This window comes from Mesitornis unicolor, unplaced genomic scaffold (assembly GCF_000695765.1).
Source record: "Mesitornis unicolor isolate BGI_N332 unplaced genomic scaffold, ASM69576v1 scaffold697, whole genome shotgun sequence".
Taxonomy (NCBI): Eukaryota; Metazoa; Chordata; class Aves; order Mesitornithiformes; family Mesitornithidae; genus Mesitornis; species Mesitornis unicolor.
The window spans coordinates 13,420-25,244 of NW_010195474.1; positions in this window are offsets into that span (position 1 = coordinate 13,420).

Sequence of the window (11,825 nt, forward strand, 5' to 3'; positions counted from 1 at the left end):
TTACCTTCAGCCCTTGCAGCTCTGATGCTCTAAAAGCCCTGGCTGGAAGGAGATCCCTTTTGAGATCCCTTGGCTCTGTAGGAAGGGAGATCCCTCAGAGGTGAACATAGCATACTGCTTCTTTCATTTAGGAGAGAAAGGACTCATGGTTTCCTAGAGGGAAAAATTTTCTGTCCTACAGAAATCCCAGGGTTCAGTGTGGGTCATAAAATTTCATATTTACCAGAAATATTCCAAAGTAGAGAAATATATGCCCTAGAGAAGAAATGGAGTTTCAGCAAGCTGTCGCACTTGGAAAGGAAGTGAAATCTATTGATATTATGCATAATACGAGGTAGATACTTTGTTACCAGTAACATTAACTTACTGATAAATATTTTTGTTCTTTGTGTGTGTTGGCTGTAGGCATCCTCCTCACTGGGGTGGCCTTGACCCACCAACCTGCACATACCTCCTGAGTTCCAAGCAAGCATTTGCAGGAGAGGAAAAGAAATCTGGTGGTTTAAAGGAGCACAGACTTCCAGCACAGCCTCTACAGTGGGTCAGGAAGCAGAGCATTTCACATCACACCTGCCATGCTATGAAATGAAATGAGGCTAGAGAAATACGAGTGATGGGTGCCCGCTGGGATAACTCCATGAGGATCACTCCTCCTCTATTTCTCCCCTAGTCCTTCAAGCAGTGCATCAGAGAGGTGAGATCTTTGCTGTTTTGCAAGAATTTGGATGCACTGTCTGTAGATCAGGCTTTGGGGAGCTGCTGTGTAAATACACCAGATTGGTCTTCTGGGGTTGAGAAGGAAAAATGAGCAAGAAGGAAAGCAACTGACTGAAAATAAAACACATCTCAGTAAACAGATGAAAGTCACTAAGGGTTAATTTAGTTTTGTGCAGGAGGGCCAGAGTCCTCAAAAACCCAGGGGCCTGGAAAAGGGCCCACCTCTTGCAAGGGCTGGGAAGCTCCCACAGAGTCCTGCCTCATCAGTGTTGACTGAGCAGGGTACAACTGCTTTACACAAAGCATTTCCCTGCGAAATAAATACTGGTCTGGCTGTAAGGAAGCTGCCTGGCTACAATACGCGTTGCTGATTGCAAAGTTGCACAAGAAGAAGTTGGTTCCGAAGTCAGCAAGAGCAGCTTGGTGAGCACCCTAAAATGGCAGGGACTGGCCAAGTGACAGCTCACGTCTCAGGAAGTTTTCCACATTGTGCTGAACACAGACTTATGTTCTAAAGCTGCAAATCTCAACTGGGTGAGCAGAGAGGAAAATGGACAAAAATGCAAATGTCTTCTGCATGCTTCTTCACGACGTGCACAGATGTGTTCAACTGTTGGCAGCGAGGGCAAAACAAATGAGCTGTCACTTCCATCTTGGGCATTGCCGGTGACAGAGAAATCTGACAATAGGGACAGATTTCCAATGAGGAAAACAGCCCTTGTTTTGACTGGCACTTCCCTTTTTGCTTAAACCTCTTTTCATCTTCTTAGCCAGCATGCACATCCCTGGCTCCTCTTCTTAAAAGGTGGACAATAGCTTCCTTACTGGTAGGAACTTCCTCTGTGTTATGAAGAGGACAGGGACATGAAAAGCAGGCTTGTCTGATAGGGCAAGCCTTTTCATCACAGCAAAACACTGTGGTGCATAACAGGCTGCAACACTGTTTTGATGCCCATTGTTTCTTTGCATAAAAGCCTTTGAACAGGAGTTAGTAATTATGGGAGCCGCACTGTGCACAGCTCCTCAGCTGCTGATGTGGTTATCAGCGGAGCATCAATCTGACTTACTTCCAGGAGGTTTAGATGGCATGGGGTCATGCTTGCATCAGCTAATAACCTCATCAGAGCTGGGATGATCTCTTTAGTATCAGTGAAGCAGAGAGCATCAGTGGAGTCTCCATCCCTGATTTAAATATCTGCCTCAATTCAGCAAGGGCACCATATAAGGCTTTAAAGCCTGGGGACTGGGGAGGCATTGCAAAGGTGCAGGACTGCTTCCTGACAGTTTCAGGAGGTTGAAAACAGAGGGGCTTTTAAGCTAAATGAACAAACAGATCTTGCTATGGTAAAATGCATTGTGTCATGAAAACACAAAGGTTTGCTTTCCTTTCACCCTGTCTGGACTTTGGCTGAGTACTGCCGGCAAACAAGTGGCTTAGAAACAGTCACTGGCCATGGCAGAGTCCTCTTTGACACCTACCCTTACCTGGGAGGAACAGGGATGCTTGGGCAGCAAGGCAGTCCCTCTGATTTGTCCTAGGGTGAATCAACAAGTCTCAGCTTCAATACACACCCTAAGGATTTCTGAAATCTCTCTTATTTTGTGAGATTTATCGCCAATCCTACGGAGCTAGAAGACCCAGTGCTCTAACCATCAGATGAGTGAATTATTGCAGTTTGGGATGAACTGCAAGGAGAGGCTGAGACATAGCCACTGGCTAGCCTCTGCACTAGTTTCTCAGCTTGCTCATGCTAGCGGTAGAAAATGAACTTTTTAAGCAAAAGAACAATTTTTGATGTAAATTAAATGGGTACAAACTGGACAAAAGTCAAGACGGGTTGGAAAGGAGCAGATGGTTTCTTGATTGCAGAGCCTGGAGGTTCTGGAGAGGTTTTCAGCTGGAACGGTGTGAGGACAAACCCCTCCCCTTGAAGACCAAGCATGTCTTGTTTATGAAAACTGCTAAATGACAAAGTCATTTAAAATAGAAGGTCAGTGGACATGAGTCAGGAGGCCCTTTCCAGCCCTGCATTCAAAAGGAGTTTCAAAGGACTGCCGTACCTCACAATTATGATCATGCTGGGGATGGCTCCTGAGCTTTGCCCAGCTCCACAGCACTCATCTCTATGAGAAATTTGGACCATTCTATATGCAACATGTATTACTCCACTCTAATTGCAGCATAGACAAGCATAGACTTGGTTAGGAACCGAACACGGTTTGTCTCATTGCTTTCAGTGGCCAGTGTTAAGAAGCACCTGTGCATCAGCTCTTCCCTTGTAACGGAGTCCTTACTTGGGAGCCTGGCCTCCCAACCATCATTTGTTTTCCTGGAACAACGGGCCAGAGAGCTGATTCCCTTAATGCCTAGGCTGGAACAAGGACCCAAACAGCCACCCACAGGTCTGGGCTCACAAAAATTGACCCAAGGCACCGGGGATGGGAGCACAGGACCTTAGCAGACACCCCCGAACCTATGTCACGGAGGGAGCAGTCTGCTCACAAAGGAGTGGCTTGTCAAGCTCTAACCTATCAAAGAGAAGCTGTTTTGTGCTCTGCTCCAAGGAGATGAAAGGCACCCTGGAGAGGACAGTTTGGTTCAGCTTTGTTGAAAAGCACCATTAAGCTGGATGAGAAGACAGCCAGGTCATTTTTACCTCCACACAGCTGCTGGAGATCGGCTAGGATCAGAGTGTGGGTCTCATGTAGATACACTGGGGTGAATATTTCCTTATCTTGAATTTTGCTGTAGGACACTCAACTGAAGTCAGCTCTCTTGGAATCAGAAGCACTAGTTTTTGCAGCCAAGGCACATTTTCGGTCATTAGGTTTCCCATGGTGCTTCCTGCAAGGTTTGCAAGTGTCCCACCCAGACTGTTATTGGAGTGCTTTGCACAGTGCCAAAAAGCTCCTCAGTGCTTCAAACTGGAAAATTTTGTTACCACTTCGATTCCTGACACCATTACATCTGCTGCAGAAAGTTTACAGGGTCCCAGGAACATACAGAGAGAGATGGTGCTTCTGAGACTGGAGAAAGATGTTATCTGCCTGCCTGATGCCGTGATATTTGGATTGTGCCACATGGTCTGGCAGTTTCAGACATCTTGCCATGCGTATCAGAAGTCTCTGTGGGGGGGGGAAGAGAGAGGAAATAAGGGAGTGCTGAGAGTCAAACAAAGGTAGAGTTTATGGGAAAGTGAATGGGAGGGGGGCAAACAAGAGCAATAGGAAGTTAAACTTTGAACAAGCCTGGTCATGCCTTGGGTACCGGTTCTACCTGTCCGTGGCCTGACCACAGCCCAGTCTGCCCAGTGACTGCAGTGGGAACTGGGGCGCAGAGCAGCACCGAGCAAGCAAGGTTTGCTTGCTGGTGGTGTTCCTGCAGAGGGGAGGTACTGCAAGGGGTGTATCCATCAGCCCTTGCCAAAGATCTCTGCACAGGCACCAGAAGTGGCTCTGGAGAGGAAACGCTTGTTCATGTGTGATGTCTCTGTTGCAGGGCTTGGGAAGCACCTGGTTGTGGGATGGTGACAGAGGAGGATTTGGTGATCTCTGCAGCTCAACTCAGGGTGCATCGGGTTGCCAAAAGGAGCAGCAGAGGAGGCAGTGGTGACAGGACCAGGTATATTCACAAGTCATCACAGTTTAGCATTATCCCCTCTTTAGAAGAGAAATGACCCTCCCACCCATCCAGAACATCTGCCTTTCTCCTGTCCTGCAGACTATAAGGATTTAGCCAAGCTCTGAGCTTGGTGAGAAGAGACAGCATTCAACTAAAATAGCAAACACCTAGGCAAACAAGCCCTTCTCCATTTTGAAAAAGAAGTAGCAGACTCCAAAGTCAATTGTGAGCTGAGATTAACTGCTACAGATTTCATTAGTTATGTACCAATTAGACCATCCCAGGAGGAAAAGTCATTAGGAGCTATGGAGTAGAAAGGGCATTAGCTGGATGGAGCCAGGTAAGACAGTTATCTCCCAGGGAAGGACAAGCATCCTGTGCTCTCTGCCATCCCCATTTCCCCAGTTACTCCTCAAGGTCTGGAGATGATGACTGTACATTTCTGCTTTGTTCACAAGCAGAGGGAGGCTCGAGTACCTGATCTGCAGGTCGTCTGAGACTTGAGAGCAGCCTAGCTTAAAAGACACCTTCTGGAGGAACTTCACTGGAGTGCAGGGAGTGGAGCAGGGACACAGGGCTTAGCTCCCTCCAGCCTGGAAACCTGCCGAGCTCTTCAGAGCTACCAAAAAAAAAGTGCTACACCACCAGAGGGAAATGATGACTGAGTGGCCTTTCATACCCACTTTACATACAATGCGATGGCTGCATGGACAAAATGTCAGAGCGTGTGGTTCCAGGGACACAGACCTGCAAGACGGGCCCAGGCCATCTCTTCCTGGCTTTGGGAGCAGCTTTTCTCCTCACCTACTGATGGTCGCACACACAGCACTGCCAGGCAGTCCACAGCCTGCTGTCTCAGGTGACTTATGCAAAATAAGTGGCTGCTTTTGCCACAAACACAGGTTCTGCTTGAGCTTGCTCTCCCAGAATGTTGCAGCCCACTCCTCTTGTTGCAGAAATCCGGGCTCAAGGGAGAAGTTTCTGCAGTTGTACACGCGGCTTTCACCACTGCTATTTCCCGGCTCTTTCCTCACAGCCTCCTTGGAACTGGCTGTCAGGAGAGTTTCCAGCCCACAGCCAGTTAATCACGCACAATTAACATAAACCTGAACGCAGTGGGTAATAAATGAAAGCTGGGAAAGCCCCCTCTTCTCAGCAGCTGGATGAGGCAATTTACGGAAAGCCTGGAGGCACGGGGAAGAAGGAGCCTTTCATGAGGTTGCAGGTCCATGTGAAAGGGGGAGATGAGGGCAGTTTGGGGCAGCCCCAGCCCTTGAGGACAGCCGGTGAGCCGCCTGCCCCAGACACCAACCCCACTGCAAACAGTGCAGGGGAAAGCTCTCCGAACCACAGGGAGAGATGAGAGGCGAGATGGCAGTGTTAATCCTGATCTACCAACGAAGAGATATGCCGAGCAGGGATGTGACTTGCAGGACAACAAGCAGTAGCTGGACACAGTTTTCTAGAGCCTCAGCCTGGTGCTGTAGAGCCAGGGCATACAGGGCCAGGGGAGATGTCAGGGCTGATGGGTATGGTTTGACGTTTCTGAGCATCTCAGAGATGCTCTCCAAGGGACACTCCTGTGGGTTTTCTCCTGCCAGTGCTGGTGTTCAGCAGATGCCCTCGGGAGTTGGTTTGAGGAGCTGCACCAGCAGAAAGCAAATTCCTGAAAAGTGAACAGCTTTTTCCCAAGACGTTTCGGGGGGGAAGTGCTAATGCAATGAAAGCAGCCAGAGTGTGGCCCTGCCCATTCAGCAGGTGCTAGCTGTGGGACAGGCTGAGTTGTAACGCCAAGCTGCTCCCTTGCGCTCAGTTTTCACCATCAGCTCTGCAGGCCGCTGCTCATGCAGGGGTCCTGCCTTGTCTTGCACACTTGGCTGGAGGCTCCCACCAACAAAGAGGAACAGCCCGGCTGAAAACTCACCCAGCATAAGGCAGGAATGTCCCTTCCAGCCCGTCCCACCATGTGGACCTGTCTGGTGCTTGGCAATACAAGGACCAGCACGCATGGAGCTCAGCTCGCTCCCAGTGCATGGAGACAAACACATTTGGCAGTTTGGGAGAAGCTGCAGTGGATTGTGAAACATCAGCTGTGAGGTGCAGCATGTGAGCTCTTAGATCAGTTCCTTGCATCCAGGGCTCTGCAGACAAAAAGAAGCCTAGTGGTGAAAAAGTACTGATGAAAACAAATAGATATTTTCTTAGTAGATGGGCTTCCTTCTAGACCTCACCCAGTTGCCCCAGGGCTGGCCAACAGTGGAAGTTTCCCCAGTATGCAGCACTTTTGGTATTCAAATGGCAGTATCTGCCTTCATTGACTGTTTCCAAGCAGAGTCCTTACTCATTTCTTGATGACCAAGTATTTGCATGGGTTTTACAGCCTTGTGTGCTTAAGACAGTAATGTGATGGAAATGCAACAGGAAAGGAAGACAGTAAAGTTTTGCTGGCTGAGAATGTGCTTATATGAGGTGATGGGAAGAGTGATACCGGGTGCACACATTGTGCCAGCTTTTCCCTTTGTCTACAGAGTTGTGCTCTGAGACACAGAGCAGGGAGATAAGCGGAAGGAGGATGAAATTGTATGGCTGAGCAGTGGAGGGGATTGGTTAGCAGAAGGCATGGCAGGCAAGAGGCAATTCCTGGGAAAATCTGTTTTCTATGTAAAAGACATTAGCCCAGGCTTCACGGAAAGGGGAAAAGACCTCCCCACTTCCCAGAACACTAGAATGAGAAGGAAAGCAAGCTTTGTCGACAGGGTGTAATTCTACAGCATAAGCAGGGATAGTTTCTAAATATGAGAGAGAACCAGTTCAAACTGGTTTAACAGAAACTTCATGCATCAAAAACCTCTAGTGAGGACATTAGAATAAGAGCAATGCATCCTCGGCAGCAGCTCCCATCTGCTTGGCTGCAGAGCCACACAGTCCATGCAACGACCCCAGAGCTCCCCAGAGCACCTGCCTCTGACGTTAGGCCCCCTCGAGTGTGTCACAAATGTCCCTTCACCCTCTAACATAGATTTGCCACTGCCTCCAAGGCAGAGAAAAGGGTTGTGTGGTGAGGCTTGGAAGGCACAGCTACCAGCACAGCTACCAGCTTCTGAATTTGACGGCACTGCACAAAAGGACCGTTTTGTCTTGCTTTGGTTTTACTTAAGGCTCTAACTGCCTCAAGTCCTCTGATTACAGGAGAAAAAAAAATCTTTATTTCAAAACATTGTGTGTGTGTGTGTGTGTGTGTGTGTGTGTGAAGGACTCGAAGTCAGCAAAAAAATTTGAGAAACTGATCCAAATAGATAAAAAACAAGAGGGAGAAGCAACCACATGCATTTTTTTTAAAGTATCACTCACTAGTAAGTTTTTGCTGCTGGACTGGTGACTCCAGAAGCTGGGTCTGGCTCTGTATGTCCCATAGAAAATTAAAGGCAAGCAGACCCAGGGCACAGAGGATCCACAAGAGGCTTGGGAGACCTGAAGTCAACTCTCTGTTCTTCTGAAGGTTGTACCAGCTCTCCCCTGCCTTGCAGGTGCCTATGAGGCTTCCAGACCAGGAAGAGCATGGTAATATGGTAACATTACCATAGCAGGGAGAAAGGGAACAGTACCTCACACCCTATGGAGCTCATCGAGGCCTAGAGCATGTCACATCTTAGCACCCAACTCCAATGGTGCACAATGTCCCTGCTGGTGTGACAGTACAGTGTCCAGAGCAACACCCTATGGGATATTAAGATATTGCTGCCCCCTCTTGTGGACATCTCAAAGGAGCTGGCAGACCACACTGGGCACCAGCTCTGGCTGAACAATAACCCCATAATGAATAAAAAATGCAGCAGTGCAGCCCGCAGCTGGCAGCAGAGGGGCAGGCAGGAGGCAGGCAGGAGAGCTTGGGTCCCCCCAGGGGTGCAGCTGGGGCAGGGAAGGGCTTCCATGATGCCTATGTGAGAGAGACACAATCGTTTAATTTAAAGAAGAGTTTCTGGCTGGGGGAGTCCCGGCAGCTCAGATTCCTGGGCCAGTGCTTCACTTGGAGACTGGTCACAAATATTTTTTAACAACCCTGAAGCAGCCGGCATGCGGGCCAGGTGTGTCAGGGCAGGGAACAAAGACACAGACACTTTGTCTGCACCCAGACTCGTGGAAAATTTCCCCTCTTCTTGCTGGAACGCCTGGCTGGCTCCAACGGGGCTCCTGGCCTCTGCAGCTCCTGTCAAATGCTCGCTGTCATTTTGTATATCTTCTCATGTAGGCTGGCTCTGGGCAACTTAGCGAAGATGGTAATTAAATGTTGGGTCTGGCCTCTGCGAAATCTCCTAGAGCTGTTACAGGAGCTGATGGTGAGTTTTAAATCTCCTGACACAGCAGGAGATGAGGACATCTCAGAGAGGCAACCATTGACTAAGGGCCACGGAAACTCTGTCCTGCCTCAGGTGGCAACTTGCCCAGGAAACACTGATTTCCCCCTGGCACTGGTCACTCAAGCTGCCTTGCAGAGAGGGTCCTCCATGCCCTTTTACATGCTGCAGAAGAAATCAGATCTGCTATAATTTCTCTAGATGACTCTTGCTCTGTGCCTAGAAGCTATTACAGTAACGTGAAGTTCTGTGCTTGATGACCAAGGGAAAGTATTTACAATTTCTTACTCAATTTCTTCAAGGAGAAAAGAAAAAAGAATGTCTAGAAAGTTTTCACAGGCTATTTCCCACATAGGTACTAATTCAGTGAGCAATGCTTCTTACCACATTCTGGCCTAGCCATGGCACTTCAAATTTGCATCTGTTCCGTTTAGGAACTGAAAGCACACTTAAGAGCGAGCAAGTCTGGCCATTCCTAATGCTTGCAGGAAGTGGGTGCGGGGGGTGGGTAACAACATTCAAGATTTCTTTTTACATTAAGCAAAGCTTGCAGACAACCCCATTCCTCCTTCCCCCCAGATTTAGAGCTTTCTTTTTAACCTGAATGAACTGTTTGACCTCAAAGCCAAAATAATTTCTTCCTTAAGGAATAAGGAATTTCTTCCTTAAGCAATTAGGCTGGAAAGCTAAAGTAACTTATCAGAAAGTATCACATCACTATGACTTTTGTGCAGGAGACAATATTCTGGCCTGCCACTGTGGAGCCATCCTGGGGTGGCTACTGTGTTTATTTGCAGAACCACTGTGCCATGGGGAAGCTGGAGACACTCATTATTTAGCTGTGAGCTAACATTTCCTGCACCCAGCTTTGCAACCACACAAAGCCTGAGAAGTCACCTCCAGCCTGCTGGGATTAACTCAGCCAAAAGCTCGGGCAAGCCTTCCTTCCTGATGGTCAGAACAAGGTGGGTCAAAAGCTTTGCTGGTCAGGAAGGGATGAGAGGCTCTGCAGAGGTGGAGGCCACCACCAAATCAGACCCGGCACTTGTGAACAGGCAGCAGGTTTCCCTTGGTGGAGCAGTGCAATGGGCAGTGGCTCTTGGAGCTTAATAGGAGCCTGGCTCTGTAAATCATACAAACATCTGGTTTGATGGTTGATGAGAAGCTCAACATGAGCTGGCAATGTGTGCTTGCAGCCCTGAAACTCAACCACATCCTGGGTGCATCAAAAGAAGCATATCCAGCAGGTCAGGGGAGGTGATTCTGTCACTCTGCTCTGGTGAGACCCCACCTTGAAGACTGCGTCCAGTTCTGGAGTCCCCAGCATACAAAAGAAATGGAGCTGTTGGAGCAGGTCCAGAGGAGGGCCAGAGAGATGATCAGAGGGCTGGAGCACCTCCCCTATGGGGACAGGCTGAGAGAGTTGGGGGCTGTTCAGTCTGGAGAAGAGAAGGCTCTGGGGAGACCTTATAGCAGCCTTTCAGTTCCTGAAGGGGTCCTACAGGAAAGCTGGGGAGGAACATTTTACAAGGGCAGGTACCGATAGGACAAGGAGGAATGGCTTTAGACTGGAAGGGGGTAGATTTAGATTAGACATTATGAAGAAATTATTTACTGTGAGGGTGGTGAGACACTGGCACAGTTTGCCCAGGAAAGCTGTGGATGCCCCCTCCTGGAAGTGTTCAAGGCCAGGTTGGGCAGGGCTTTGAGCAACCTGGTCTGGTGGGAGGTGTTCCTGCCTGTGGCAGGGAGGTTGGACCAGGTGATCTTTAAGGTGCCTTCCAATCCAAACCATTCTATGATTCTGTGATTCTATGAACACCACAAAACCACTGACCTCAGTGAGGGATGACATTGCCAGCACCCACTGCAAGGACAAGGTACCAATCTCAGACCCCTGAGAGCTTGCTATAACACAGAGTGCCCATTCTGGGGTGATGGGCTCAGGGGTGATATGCTGGGGAGTTCTGTGTCAGGAGGAGCAGCTCTGTCCAAAAATAACAAAACTGCTTGTTTCTGGCCACAGCCAGGGGAATAGCAAGGATTTACTCACTGTCAGGCACAAGCAGTGAAACAAGGCAGCTCAGTTTTCACCAAAAAATATGTTTCTTAATCAGCTGACAGTGATGCAGTCTTCAGTCCTGTTATTTTGGGGGGAAGGGGATTTTCGATATGGGTTCTCATTCCCATCTGAAAAACAAACACATTTTAGAGAGCTGGGATTTCCCGGAGGGAGGACACCCTTGTTTCTGGCAGGGGGCGATCCACCTCCTTTGTGGAGCAGCGCAGGGGTGTGAAGATGGATGGGACCCCCGGGGTGGTGCAGGGAATGTGGGGGTGCAGGGCCTTTCCCCAGCCGCCCCACACAGAAGTTGCTAGTGCAGCCTGAGTGACCCCACACGGCAAAGCCTGGGGAATGCAGACGCCTGGTTTCGTGGTTACGGGTGTGGGTGTACAGCACAGCCATGGCTGCCTGGGCCTGACTCCTTTGCCAGCTGCATGTCTGGGCCTCCATGGGATGCATTGTACCAAAATAGTGGCACTAGTCACTGGAGCAGCAGAAGCAGCAGCTCCCCTGGCAGCAGAGGTGCCCACTGGCTGCCGAGCAGCAGCAGGGTCTGGCTCCCTCTCTTGCTTGCCACTACAGGCCCTCTCACAGCCCTTTGGGGCAGAAGGAGAAAGCACTCTGCAAGCTGCAAAGCAAAGGGGAGGGAGGGCTCAGGCTGGACCTTCAGACTCCAACAGGGACATGTTGAACACCAGGAGACACAAAGATGTGCTTTAACTGAAGGGCAGTGTAATATATATACTCGTCTCTCTTTAGAGACTACCAAGAGAAGCAGCCTTGGTTGGTTTCAAACAGCACTCTCACACCAGGAGTTACCCACACCATCCCAGGACTGGCAATCCCATCAGCCAAGCAGGCCAATCTCATCAGCAGAGAGCTGCTCCTGGGGCAGCTCTTCAGGGCGCATGGGGGATAATGTAGGTGCAAGTAGCTGGAAATGGCAGAACGGGAGAGCTGGTGTAGATGAGGAGTGGTGGTAGTGACAGAGTGAACCCTACAGTCCAGAGCAGAGCATGGGGGGAAGGCCTTCCTGGTGTGGAGCACTGTTTGGAGGCCCAGCGCT